This window comes from Petromyzon marinus, chromosome 21 (assembly GCF_048934315.1).
Source record: "Petromyzon marinus isolate PM22_M1 ecotype Great Lakes invasive population chromosome 21, UKy_Petmar_22M1.pri1.0, whole genome shotgun sequence".
NCBI lineage: Eukaryota > Metazoa > Chordata > Hyperoartia > Petromyzontiformes > Petromyzontidae > Petromyzon > Petromyzon marinus.
The window spans coordinates 6,495,116-6,510,132 of record NC_133687.1 but is presented as its reverse complement, the minus strand read 5'-3'; positions in this window follow the sequence as shown (position 1 = coordinate 6,510,132).

The window sequence follows — 15,017 nt, the reverse complement described above, 5'->3', positions numbered from 1 at the left end:
GGACGTGGGTGCCTTGGCTACTTTTGCATCCGAAGTTGATTTTTAACGTTGCCCTTTAAAATAAGGGATTGTTGTGGTTCATCTATGGGGATTGTGTGCGTAGTGGCGAACGGGGGGTGTTGGGAATTGTGGGGCAGATAGAAGCCCGTTTCAGATTGAGGTGAGATTGAGATATGTAGACAGTGTTAGGTTTAAAATGCTGGCTGTGATTTGTCTATTGTGGCACGGATTTCTGAGCAGGATTCCCCTGCAAATTGTTTCTAACCAGGGTTGTGGTCAAATGCCGTCGGGGCCACGAATGTTACGTGGATTCCCCGCATCGGTCAGCAGAGTATTTCGGTTCAGGTTATGTTCAGGGAATCTCTAGATATCCTGCCTGACACGCAGGTAGTGGCTCTGTTGTGTTGTAGCAGATGGTTTGACCTGGCGGGCCGGAGGCAGAGGTTCTCCTTGGCCCGTCTACAGCGGTGGCCCATGGGGGTTAGCCCATGCGATGTTAGCGGGGAGCGACGCGTTCAGCTCCACCGCGGAGATGGGTATTGGAGAGGTGATGCATGCTGTGGAAGTTGACGAAGCAGGGTTGGATAAGTTGTGTGAGGAGAACCCTAAGTTGTTCAGGGCACAATGGCCAAGTGCGATCCCTGTTGAGTGAAGTATGGCCGGGAAAGCAAACCCCCTATTGGTGTTGATGGAGTCTGTCCTCGGGAAGGAAGAGACATTCTCTGCCAGTAAATCTGCGGGTCACGCTGGATAATGTATCAGAAGTATGCGAGGCTGCTAAGGGGTAGTAAGGGATAGAGCATGGCTGCACTTTTCATACGTGCCATTGCATACGTCCCCGAAATTGCACTGGCCAGGGAGGTGGCCGGTGAAAGTCATAGAAATTCAACGGCCGCAGTGTGTGCGAGAGCGGGTGAGATGTCGCCGCTGGGTTGTACACGAGACGCACTTAGGGCCGTATGTGCATCCCCGAATGGTTGATTCATCCCCAGTGTCTGTGCGGTCGGGGTCCGGGGTGTCAGACGGGCCGGGGTAGTTGGCCGAAGTAATCGGACGCTGAGGAAAATGTTTTGTGCCACCCGCAGTTTATGAATCCCTGCCGTCAGGGATACCCCGAAGGCCTGCCACATATGAGGGGCCACCAGCAGAAGGCCTATCAGCCTCTCGCGTGAAGGCCTCCGATGACTTCAACACCCCCCCCGCCCCCCCCAGGCTTGAGTGCAAGCCCTCTTGTCCAGAAAAGACCAGAAATCCGCCCGGAGAGAAGGACTGACATCAAGAACTAGCTCGAGAGGTTTTGACATTTTGGTGACAGATCGCCTGTGAAATTGTGTTTTTGGTTGTGTTAAAGGGCGATCACATGTTCGAAGTTACCAGTGAGTCGGCGGACTTCATTCATAATAAATGTACATATAACTGAACAAGAAGGTGTCTCTGAGAGCTACATTACACATAAACTCACTCAGCCGTAAACTCACTCCTTATACATGAACTCACTCAGACGTAAACTAACTCATACATACGCTTGCACAAAGCAACGGAATAACACGGCGATTTAAAATAAAATTACAGCAACGGTTCAACATCATACAAGGAGAGGACGAATCACACCTGCAGATTCCACAGCTGTTAACTCGTAGTTACAAGCCACACTTTGATCTGTCGAACGCATATCTATGTCACGACCACGGGGATAACTCTCTCTCTCGTGCGCACTCTCTCAGGGAAGTTCAATTGGAAGTCACAACAATTACCGAGTCCCATATCTCTCGCTTCTGCTGCTGTTGCTGATTCATAATTGGACTCCGTTTCATCTCTCCTGGTCTCTCGTAATGAGACGCGCGAACGGGTTGGCCTCTGTGCTGATGCGGCTGTCCCAACTCTCCGTGGCGTCGTCATTAGGCCCAGCGCGGAGCAGTGACGATGTTTAACGCACACCGCACCGGGTACTAAATTTAAGGCTGAGTCGACCTCGGGGAAGCCCAGCGCTGATTCAAATAATCGTCACCGGTGTTGGTGGCCGTGAGCGGGAATCGAACTCGGGGTCACTGGGTTCAAATCTCAGCGCGCTAACTGCTACACCACCGCTCCCCACACGCACACACAAAGACAAAGTTCCCCCGTGTAGCCTTAACAGAGTTCCCTATACACTACCCTGCTGTTGGCGAGTGGCACCTATGAATGCCGGCACGGTGGCACACGAGGGAGGGGGGGGGGTGTGGCCCAGCAGCACGCCCGAACGCCTTTTGTCACACGCACGCGGACGCGCACGCCATAAATCAACGCTCTCGACTCCTCATTCACACGCAATCACGTGCGCTCACACCCCGTACTCAACTCTTCTCCCCTCTCTCCCTCTCGGCCCATATCCCGGAGTCGGCTCCCTGGCAATAAATCAACTTTACAATACGGGGGGACGCGCCACTCGCGAACGCGCGCACAAGGGGGTGCTCAATGGGACATCGTAAGGGGGTCAAAGGGCTAGGAGAGGGTAAAATGAGAAAGACAAACGCGGGAGAGAGCGAAGGAGCGAGAGGGAGAGCGAGAGAGATCCTGAGAAACATCCTACTAAGGTTCAGCCTCCACTTCTGGCTGGAGTTCCGCCATGCGCGGCTGACCCACGCCGTTCCGGCCTTCAAGGAGCAGTGGGCGCTGGAGGAGGCCGTGTGCTCGGTGGCAGATGACGGAGAGCTCTGCATGCAGATATAGGCTACCCGTCGGAGGTCGTTTGACTGTGGCAAGGGCTGCGTGCAGATGCAACACTTGTCGTCGTTATAAAAAAGAGAGAGAGCGAGAGAGTGAGCGATAGAGAGCGAAATGGAGAGGGAAGAGAGGGGGCAGAGAGAGAGGGGGGCAGAGAGGGGGTAGAGAGAGAGGAGGGGCAGAGAGGGGGGTAGAGAGAGGGAAGGGGTAAGGAGAGCATAAAAAATAATAAAATGATATTTTGTTGGGTCTTTCATTTAAAAGGCGGGGGGGGGGGGGTATATAAAGCAAAGCAAAACAAAAACGAAATGATGAACGGAGCAAAGTGCCGACTACCCCGAGCATCTTCTTGTTTCCTCTGATCGTAAAAAAAGAGAGAGAGAGCGAGAGGGAGAGCCAGAGAGCGAGAGAGAGAGCGACATGGAGTAGGAAGAGAGGGGGTAGAGAGAGAGGGGGGCAGAGAGGGGGGTAGAGAGAGAGGGAAGGGGTAAGGAGAACAGAGCGAGAAATCTTTTGTTAAATCCTTCATTTAAAAGGGGGGGGGGGGGGGGTTACACAAAGCAAAGCATTAAAAAAACAAAAACGAAATGATGAACGAAGCAAAGTGCCGATTACACCGAGCATCTTCTTGTTTCCTCTGATCGTAAAAAAAGGAGCGAGAGAGAGAGACGTAAGCGCGACGCCTCGAGAGGGCGAGAAAGAGAGAGAGAGAGGAGGCCGAGACAGGAGAGACACAAAGAGGCCACGGCACAGGAGGCAACGCGAGGAACGCGCACAGCAAGAAGGTAATTCTAATCAATTATCGTAAATACGCAATGCCTGATGAGAGAGAGAGTGACTCGACAGACAGACGTATGCACGTGCAGAAAAATATGCACAGGGAGAGAGAGAGAGAGGGAGAGAGACCGCACAGGGACAACCATGAACGGACGCACGAGGAGTCATGGAGGGGACACGGGGCCTGGAGCGGTTGAGAGCGTGAGGGTGGCGAGGATGAGGATGGTGAGGAAGAGGCAATACAGTGAGGGGAAAAAGTATTTGATCCCCTGCTGATTTTGTACGTTTGCCCACTGACAAAGAAATGATCAGTCTATAATTTTAATGGTAGGTTTATTTGAACAGTGAGAGACAGAATAACAAAAAAAAACAGAAAAACGCATGTCAAAAATGTAATAAATTGATTTGCATTTTAATGAGGGAAATAAGTATTTGACCCCCTCTCAATCAGAAAGATTTCTGGCTCCCAGGTGTCTTTTATATAGGTAACGAGCTGAGATTAGGAGCACACTTTTAAAGGGAGTGCTCCTAATCTCAGCTTGTTACCTGTATAAAAGACACCTGTCCACAGAAGCAATCAATCAATCAGATTCCAAACTCTCCACCATGGCCAAGACCAAAGAGCTCTCCAAGGATGTCAGGGACAAGATTGTAGACCTACACAAGGCTGGAATGGGCTACAAGACCATTGCCAAGCAGCTTGGTGAGAAGGTGACAACATATTCTTAGCTCTTTCGGTAAAGTCACGTTGAAGGGAAACAATAAAATAATAAAATATATATATAAAACAATAAAAATTATCACGACGTTTCGATCATAACACAAACGGTCGTCATCATCATGACGGTCATCATGATGATGACCGTCATCATGATGATGACCGTCATGATGACGACCGTTATCATCATGACGACCGTTTGTGTTATGGTCGAAACGTCGTGAGAATTTTTATTGTTTTATATATATTTTATTATTTTATTGTTTCCCTTCAACGTGACTTTACCGAAAGAGCTAAGAATATGAATTACTGCAGTCACGAAAGCTTTAAATCAAAAGGTGACAATAGTTGGTGCGAATATTCGCAAATGGAATAAACACAAAATAACTGTCAATCTCCCTCGGCCTGGGGCTCCATGCAAGATCTCACCTCGTGGAGTTGTAAGGATCATGAGAACGGTGAGGAATCAGCCCAGAATGACACGGGAGGATATTGTCTATGATCTCAAGGCAGCTGGGACCATAGTCACCAAGAAAACAATTGGTAACACACTACGCGGTGAAGGACTAAAATTCTGCAGCGCCCACAAGGTCCCCCTGCTCAAGAAAGCACATATACATGCCCGTCTGAAGTTTGCCAATGAACATCTGAATGATTCAGAGGACAACTGGGTGAAAGTGTTGTGGTCAGATGAGACCAAAATTGAGCTCTTTGGCATCAACTCAACTCGCCGTGTTTGGAGGAGGAATGCTGCCTATGACCCCAAGAACACCATCCCCACCGTCAAACATGGAAGTGGAAACAGTATGCTTTGGGGGTGTTTTTCTGCTAAGGGGACAGGACAACATCACCGCATCAAAGGGACGATGGACGGGGCCATGTACCGTCAAATCTTGGGTGAGAACCTCCTTCCCTCAGCCAGGGCATTGAAAATGGGTCGTGGATGGGTCTTCCAGCATGACAATGACCCAAAACACACGGCCAAGGCAACAAAGGAGTGGCTCAAGAAGAAGCACATTAAGGTCCTGGAGTGGCCTAGCCATTCTCCAGACCTTAATCCCATAGAAAATCTGTGGAGGGAGCTGAAAGTTCAAGTTGCCTCGAAACCTTAATGACTTGGAGAAGATCTGCAAAGAGGAGTGGGACGAAATCCCTCCTGAGATGTGTGCAAACCTGGTGGCCAACTACAAGAAACGTCTGACCTCTGTGATTGCCAACAAGGGTTTTTCCACCAAGTACTAAGTCGTGTTTTGCAGAGGGGTCAAATACTTATTTCCCTCATTAAAATGCAAATCAATTTATAACATTTTTGACATGCGTTTTTCTGGCTTTTTTTGTTGTTATTCTGTCTCTCACTGTTCAAATAAACCTACCATTAAAATTATAGACTGTTCATTTCTTTGTCAGTGGGCAAACGTACAAAATCAGCAGGAGATCAAATACTTTTTTTCCCTCACTGTAGAAGGAGAGGCAGAGAGCCGGGGGGGGGGGGGGGGGGGAGAAGAGTCAGGAGGAGAGACGGGGAGAGAGGCACAGAGAGAGAGGAGGGCAAGAGGGCCACACCAAGAGGAGGTGGCCTCCATCTCTTCTGGGTCCACATTTCGCACGCGCGATTTATTGTCGCCAGCCATGAGGATGACTTCAGAATTCGGCTCCAAGGGCGGTCAATCACAAGGGGATTGAGCGGTGGATGGGGCAGGAGGGCGGGTTGAGGGGGGTTATCGCCTCCTGCAACAATCCAGTAACATCATCAACAACAACAAAATACCCTAACGATTTCAAATAGCTTGCAAAAGACGTTAATAATTCTAAAAACACATAAAACCGACGCCACGTGCCTGCGTTTCCTTCAGGGCAGTGGTGCTTCTTCTTCTCCACCTGGGGGTGCATCGCGCCACCTGGGGGTAGCGTGATGCCCTTTCTGGGGGTGCGAGACACGGCCAGATTTTTGTTTGAGACGGCAAATCATCGAAAACGCAAATTAAGCACGGGGCACGTCGGTTACAACTTACTTTGTTTAATCGAACCCACTGTGTGTGTGTGTGTTTATTAACATCATACATTGTTTTTTGTTTGTTTGTTTGTTTTGAACGATTGATAACCAAAGGGGTGCAAGGGCTGCAAGTAAAGGTTCACGAACCGCGCGAGGGGTCCGGGAGCTGACGTTCGGTATTTTCAAAGAGGTGAAATAATCCATAGCCGTGACGAGGGCGCGCCCATTCGTGGTGATGCCAGTCGGGCGCAGTCCCCCCAGTTAGCCCTCGCAGGTGTCCACCCACCCCTCCCCCCCCCCCCCCCCCCCGCTGCACCCCACCGTCGGAGTCGAGAAGATAATTATTGACGATGAGAAACAACGACAAAATAGTCCGCGAGGACGACCCCCGGTTGAATGTTCGAGCACATTTATTGTTGGGATGATGAAGATATAGGAAGAGGTTTGACCCCTTTCTGGCAATAAAACAGGAGGTGGTGAGATGTTTAAACACCAAACGGAAACATTTTTTTGCAAGGAATCCTGTCTGCATTGATCACACGCGGTACTGGTGGTGAACATGCAAATTTGAAAGAAAAAACGCTCTGGTAATATCTATATGGCATTGTCTTTGAAACTGAATGGTCCACACCAGAGACAACTTTCTTTAGGGCCCAGTCTCAAACGGTGTCAGAACCAGAGGACGCCAAAAGGCGAACAGCACAAAGGACAATGCCACTATCAGGGCATTCACAGCTCGGGGTGAGCAGCTACAACAAGAATAGGCGTTACCCATTCTGGCAATGAAACGGCTGTTTAAACATCTTAAGACACCCTAAGACATCTTAACACCTGTTTCATTGCCAGCGAGGGTGTAAAACCTATTCTTGTACTTCTATACTGGCAAGGAAGATGCCACGTTGACGATGAGAATGAACAAGATAATGCACGAGCAACAGGACACACGACCCCAACAGGGAAATACGCCGGAGACCCCCCCCCCCCCCCCCCCGACTGCAAGGGATGGTCGGAGCGCAAACGCCTCGCTCGCCCGGCTTGTGACTGCCTCCTACAGACGTCTCTCGCACTGGTCACGTTTCTGCTCCGAATTACCAAGTGGTGAGCTCGTACAGAGCAGCGATTGTTAATCCTTTACTGTGTAGCGTATAGTGTAGTGTATAGTGTAGTGTACAGTCGTGTATTGTATAGGGTGGTGTATAGTGCAGTGTATAGTAGTGTAGTGTATAGTAGTGTAGTGTATAGTAGTGTAGTGTATAGTGTAGTGTATAGAAGTGTATAGTGTAGTGTACAGTGTAGTATGTAGTGTAGTGTATAGTGTAGTGTATAGTAGTGTAGTGTATAGTGTAGTGTCTAGTGTAGTGTATAGTAGTGTAGTGTATAGTAGTGTATAGTAGTGTATAGTGTAGTGTATAGTGTAGTGTATAGTGTAGTGTATAGTGTAGTGTATAGTGTAGTGTATAGTGTAGTGTATAGTAGTATAGTGTAGTGTATAATAGTGTAGTGTATAGTAGTGTAATGTATAATGTAGTGTATAGTAGTGTAGTGTATAGTGTAGTGTATAGTAGTATAGTGTATAGTATAGTGTATAGTGTAGTGTATAGTGTAGTGTATAGTAGTGTAGTGTATAGTGTAGAGCCGTGCTAATTGGAGGTGCTTCGCAATTACGTCGCCGCTTTGTTAACACCGCTACCCGATATGCGTCGCCTCAACCCCGCACTGACGTCACTGACAGCATCACCACCGTCGTCCTCCACCCTGTCTCGTTATCCGTGCGCCTCTCAGCCTTCGCCTCCACCACTACCACCCCCCTGCAACGCCGCTTCGATTCTACGTCATTTCGATATTCGTCATCGCACCTCGTCAGGAACGCATCCCCGACGTAAAGCGGGACATGACTGCACTTTGGCACTCACGGGGGAGACGTCGAAGACCGCGTCACAGCAAGGTCATTGCGTTGTCGCAGGGTCAGCGTCACTGAAGTCGGGATTTCTAATCAATAAATAAACGTTTTTTTTAATATATAAATCGTTGTGCGAGTAAATTCACCGCATTGCCATAACTAACAAAATCTCCCCCCACCCCCCCTCTCTCTCTCTCGTTTCACGAAAACGACTCGCGTCTCGGTCGAGAGAGAGAGAGAGAATATCATGAACTTTAATGAGCTCTCAGCTGGTTTAGCAAAAGGTCATCAATACATCAAAACACGAGCGATGTTGGGGGTGCGAGGGGGGTAGGGGGGGTAGGGGGGATGTTGGGGGGAGTGTTGGGAAGGGTTGTGTGGGCGTTGAGAGGGGGGGGGGCGTTGAGGGGGTTGGGGGGTAGGGGGTGTTGGGGGGGTTGTGTGGGCGTTGAGGGGGTTAGGGGGAGCGTTGGGAGGGGCGGGGCGTTGAAGGGGTTGGGGGGGGTTGGGGGGTAGGGGGCGTTGGGGGGTTTGGGGGGCGTTGGGGGGATTGGGAGATTGGGGGGTAGGGGGGATGTTGGGGGGGTTGTGTGGGCGTTGAGAGGGGGGGGGCGTTGAGGGGCTTAGGGGGGAGCGTTGGGAGGGGGGGGCGTTGAAGGGGTTGGGGGGGGTTGGGGGGTAGGGGGCGTTGGGGGGTTTGGGGCGATTGGGGGGTAGGGGGGATGTTGGGGGGTTGTGTGGGCGTTGAGGGGGTTGGGGGGGGGGTTGGGGGGGAGCGTTGGGGGGGGGGGCTGCTCGTGAACGCTGTAAGGGGCTGTTGATGGCCGTTGCCAGGCAACCGATTTGGAGGCCCGTAAGACAACGGGACAAATCCGACCAAGAGAGGAGGAACTCGCTGATGAAAGGAGAGGCGATAGCGCGCTAATTAACTCGCCTCTGTGTGTGTGTTGTTGTTGTTGATTAGCCAAGGACTATAGACAGACCTGTGGCACGAGACGATGGGATGAACTCGGACGGCCGGTCAAGAGTTTGTCTTGAATTAATGCTTCTCACATGAGGCACTCCCAGAAGGACGCGCGCCTGATGCACGAAGGAGCCCCTCCCCACTCCCTCCCTCCTCTCCCTCTCCTCCCTCCCGTCTCTATTTTTACGATCAGAGGAAACAAGAAGATGCTCGGTGTCGTCGGCACTTTGCTTCGTTCATCATTTCGCTTTTTTTCAATGCTTTGCTTTATGTAACCCCCCCTCCCCCCTGTTTAAATGAAAGCCTCCTCTCCCTCCATCCTCTCCCTCCATCCCTCCTCTCCCTCCTCTCCCTCCCATCTCTCCCTCCTCTCCATTCCTCCCCTCCCTACCTTCCCTCCCATCCCTCCCTCCTCTCCCTCCTCTCTCTCCATCCCTCCCATCCCTCCCATCCTTCCTCTCCCTCCTCTCCCTCCCTCCCTCCTCTCCCTCCCATCTCTCCCTCCTCTCCCTCCCTCCCCTCCCTCCCTTCCTCCTCTCTCTCCATCCCTCCCATCCCTCCCATCCTTCCTCTCCCTCCTCTCCCTCCTCTCCTCTCCCTCCCTCCATCCGGCATTCCCTCCCCTCCCGCGTCTCCATCCTGACCCAAATGTGAACTTTCGGAACAGCGATCGTGAGCCAAAGAGTCTCTCCCTCTCTCTCTGCCCAGCGAGCCCCGTGTTGTGCAATTGATTCGGTGTGTCCGGCTGCACGAGAAAGGGCTAGCGCAAACGTGTAGATGGTTTACGCAGATTAATTTGACTAATGGGCGCATTGATTTATTGATCGAGCGGCCTGATTGATGAGCGCGTGTGGCCCTTCCGTGATACTGTCGGCCTCTGGGGACTTGCTGTGCGTGAGTGTCTGTGTGTGTGTCTGTGTGTGTGTGTCTGTGTCTGTGTGTGTGTCTGTGTGTGTGTCTGTGTGTGTGTCTGTGTGTGTGTGTCTGTGTGTCTGTGTGTGTCTCTGTGTGTGTCTGTGTGTCTGTGTGTGTCTGTGTGTGTGTCTGTGTGTGTGTCTGTGTGTCTGTGTGTCTGTGTGTGTGTCTGTGTGTGTGTCTGTGTGTGTGCCTGTGTGTCTGTGTGTCTGTGTGTGTGTCTGTGTGTGTGTGTCTGTGTGTGTCTGTGTGTATGTCTGTGTGTATGTCTGTGTGTCTGTGTGTCTGTGTGTGTGTCTGTGTGTGTCTGTGTGTGTCTGTGTGTGTGTCTGTGTGTGTGTGTCTGTGTCTGTGTGTGTGTCTGTGTGTCTGTGTGTCTGTGTGTGTGTCTGTGTGTGTGTGTCTGTGTGTGTGTCTGTGTGTCTGTGTGTGTGTGTGTGTCTGTGTGTGTCTGTGTGTGTCTGTGTGTCTGTGTGTGTGTCTGTGTGTGTGTCTGTGTGTGTGTCTGTGTGTGTGTCTGTGTGTCTGTGTGTGTGTGTCTGTGTGTGTGTGTCTGCGTGTGTGTCTGTGTGTGTGTCTGTGTGTGTGTGTCTGTGTGTGTGTCTGTGTGTGTGTGTGTGTCTGTGTGTGTGTGTGTCTGTGTGTGTGTGTCTGTGTGTGTGTGTGTCTGTGTGTGTGTGTGTCTGTGTGTGTGTGTTTGTGTGTATGTCTGTGTCTGTGTGTGTGTCTGTGTGTCTGTGTGTGTGTCTGTGTGTCTGTGTGTGTGTCTGTGTGTGTGTCTGTGTGTGTCTGTGTGTGTATGTATGTGTGTGTATGCGTGTGTATGTGTATGCGTGTGTGTATGTCCGTGTCTGTGTGTGCGTGTATCTGTGCGTGTGCGTGTGTCTGTGTGTGTGTGTCTGTGTGTGTATGTCTGTGTGTGTATGTCTGTGTGTGTATGTCTGTGCGTGTGTTTCTGTGCGTGTGTGTCTGTGTGCGTGTGCACACGAAACAACCCCCTACCTCCTCGTGGTGCCGGACGGGCAAATCTGTCGTGGACAGTGCTGTGGGGGGAGGTCCAATTTTGATTGGCTCCTCCCCTCATGGCATATGTGTCCACCACAGGGGCTAAACGGGGGCTCTGGACTGGTGCGAGGGGCTGGTAACCCCTCCACCTTCAATTAATTACCACTAAACCACGAGTTAAACTGAAATATGTAACTAATAAGCTTGTGCCGGAGGCCCCGGGGGACCAAGCATCTATGACGTCTCCTGGCCAAACCCCAATTGGCAGAGCCAGGAGATTGAATATCGACCCTCGGGGCTCCTCCAGAAACAACAAAAAACCACTTCGGGTGGCCACGTGGAATGTTCGAACGCTCACTGCGGAGGAGAGGCTGCCACTCCTCTGTCGGGAGCTGGACCGGTACCGCCTGGATCTGTGTGGCATTCAGGAGGTCCGGTGGACCGGCTCTGGCTCCTGCCACCATGAGGGGTGGACAGTCCTCTACTCGGGGCAGCAGACTGCCAAACAACAGGGTGTAGCTCTTCTTTTGAGCAAAATAATGAAGGGGGCGTGGGAGCGTGGCGGTGAGGTGTGGGAAGCTGTAAGTCCCAGGCTACTTTGGGCTCGCCTTCCCATCAACCGGAGGCGAGGAATGCTGGTCGTGGTTACTTATGCCCCCACCGAAGATGAACATCCGTGGAGGGATGCAGGCAAAGCCGATGAGTCAGATGCCTTCTATGACCTCCTGTCACAGGTGCTGGCTAAAGTGGCTCCTCGGGATAGAGTCATCATGTTGGGTGACTTCAATGCCCGAGTTGGTCATGATACTGGCACCTGGTCTGGAGTGATTGGAGGGCATGCGCCAGATCAGCTCAATAACAACGGTAGGAGGCTGCTAGATTTTTGTGCAGCCCATGGGCTTGTAATTACCAACACGCTGTTCCGGCATCGGCGCATCCACACAACATCATGGATGCATGCCGGGTCCAAGCAAGAACATCTGCTAGACTACATAGTGACGGACCAGCGGATGCGAGCCCATGTCGTTGACACCAGGACCTACCGTGGAGCTGATCTGCCCTCTGACTAGTCATCTGTAAGATGCGCCTGCCATTCTTCCACTCCGGTGGTGGGTGTACACCCAGGACCCCATTCCAACCTAAAGTGGCCTGGTCTCAGTTATCTGATGAAAGTTGCAAGCGAGAATTTCATCATCGCTTGCGGCTGGGATTGGCATCGTCCCCGACTCCTCCTGATGTCGAGGGTAAATGGGCGAGGTTTAGGACTGTGACTCATGCAGCTGCAATGGCTGCTTTGGGTACGCGGTTCAGACCTCCCCAGAGACCCTGGCTGACAGAGGAGGTGTTCAGGATGGTTGAGAAAAAGCGACAGGCCCACTGTCATCGGCTACAGAATCCCACATCAGAGAATGAGGAGGCTTACCGCAGCCTTCGCTCGGAGGTTCGGAGAGCCGTGAGGTGCTGCAAGGATGGGTGGTGGTCGCAGGTTGCTGAGGAGATGGAGTCTGCCTCAGTGGCCCATGATCACAAATCTTTATTTAACTCCATCAAAGAAGTAATCTGCAGCGCCACACCTATTACCATCATTAGGGGAAAAAACGGTGACCCAATCTCTGACCCCCAGGAACAGGTTTGCAGATTTGCTGAGCATTTCTGTGAGGTCCTGGGGGAGGGAAAATCCCTCAGCCAGGAAAACATCGTGGCACAAAGTGAGGATGACCCTGCTGAGGCTGCGGTGCCTCAAATATTGGAAGAAGTCACCCCCTGTGAGTGGCTGGCTGAGGTGCCATCTGTTGAGAAAGTACTGAAGGCGATCCGGAGTCTGAGACCAGGAAAGGCAGCGGGCAGAGATGATCTCCCAAGTGAAATGCTGAGGGAGGGCGGCGTTTGTGCACAGACTGCCCTATATGACATCATAACAACAGTCTGGACCACTGGACAGGTTCCGCAGGATTGGAAGGATGCCCTGGTGGTCCCCCTTTTTAAGAAGGGGGACCGCACAGACTGTAACAACTACAGGGGCATCTCACTCCTCAGTGTGCCGGGAAAAGTCCTGGCAAGGATTATTCAACATCACCTTGCCAGGCACGCTGAGGAGAGGCTTGCGGAGCCCCAATTCGGTTTCAGGAAAGGGCGGTCCTGCACAGATGCCATATTTTCTGTCCGTCTGCTACAGCAGAGGTGTAGCAAATTCCAACAAGACTTACATCTCTGCTTTATTTACCTGGTCAAGGCCTATGATACCATCAGTAGGCCTGGGCTCTGGGTTGTTCTTCGTGCTTTTGGAGTACCTGACCTTCTGCTCACGATCATTAAGGACCTTCATGATGGTGAGCGGGCCTGGGTAAAACTACGTGGCAGGGAGTCAGAGCCATTCCCTGTTAACTTTGGGGTGCGACAGGGATGTCCTCTGGCTCCCACATTATTTAACATCTATTTTGACCACGTAGTTCGTGAAGCCTTCAATAGCTGTACCGGGGGAATCTCCATATGGTACAGATATAATGGGAGGCTGATCGACGCCCGGGTGCGGTCAAGGGATGGCTCCCTATTGCTCAACCACGTTATGTATGCTGATGATTTGGTAATAGCTGCTCATTCAGAGGAGGAGTTGGAGATGCTGCTGCTGAGACTGGAGCGTGCCACTAAGAGGTAGGGCCTTACCATCAGCCCCACCAAAACTAAGCACCTGCCTGGGTATTTTGTACCATCGGACACTCCACCCCCACAACTCCCAATCGGTGATGGGGCAGTTGTGGAGAGAGTGGAGAGTTTCCCATACCTGGGCAGTGTGCTTATGACTGGCTCCAGTTTAACAGCAGAGGTCTCACTCCGAATCAGTCGAGCGGCAATATCTTTTCATCGGTTGCGTAACGCTGTGTGGAAGCTAGCTGGTCTGTCGCTCTGCACTAAGCTTCAGGTCTTCTCGGCCACAGTCATTCCCTCCCTTCTCTACGCTTGCGAAACGTGGACCCCCTAATGGAACATCTTAGCCAGTTAGAAACATTTAGGCTGGCCTGCCTACGATCCATCCTGGGTTTAACCAGACTGGATTGTGTGAGGAGCTCACAAATCCTTGAAAGATCTGGGCAAGGTCCCATCGGTGAGCTCCTCCGGCGGGGAAGACTGCGATGGCTTGGTCATGTAGCCCGCATGCCCAGCCACCGCATGCCGAAACAGCTTTTGTTCGGCCGGATTGAGGGGGCTAAGCGGGCGCGGCACGGGCTAGAGAAGAGATGGAGTGATGTGGTACAGGAGGATGTGGAGCTGAGTGGACTTGCCGATGACTGGTACCAGCGGTGTCAAGATCGGCCTCTGTGGAGGAGGCTCGTGAAGGACGCTACTGGGCAGTTGGAGGTAGTCGCCCTCCAAAAACAACGGAGGGCGGAGGAGCGACGCTCAGAACAACGAGCGGAGCGCCGGGTGGCTAAAGCACAGTAGGTTGGCACAGTAGGGGGCACAGGTGGTGCATCAGCCAGTCATCTCAGTCAGTCGACCCGTGGCACCTGGGTCTGCCCCGTGACCTCCTGCCAGCGGGCGTTCGACACTTCACGTGGCCTCAGGGTGCACATAGCCTGGCACAAGCGTCGTGGTGACGTCACCGCCACTTAGTGGCGAATGGCGGTTGTTGTTGTGTGTGTGTCTGTGTGGGCGCTACGCTGGTGCTGCTACTCGCTAACAGCACTTGCCCCTACAGCCTGTTACAGGCTATACGGGGGATCTTCACCTCTGTCGCTTGTCCCAACGCACGTGCCGGTGTACGTTTGCACTACCGTAGCGCACGCGTGCGAAATACGCGATCGGCCATAGGAACGTGGAATGCACACCGCTGCAGAGGCTCACGGAGTGCCGCTGCCCTGCGAGTCCACGCGCACCCCGTGGACGAGACTCGTGCCCTCCCGCGCGCGTGCACAACAACAACCACAACAGCCGCGTGCACAACAATAGTTGCTGCAACAGCAACAACAGCCGCGTGCACAACAACAACAATAGCCACGTACGCAACAACAACAATAGCCACGTACACAACAACAACAATAGC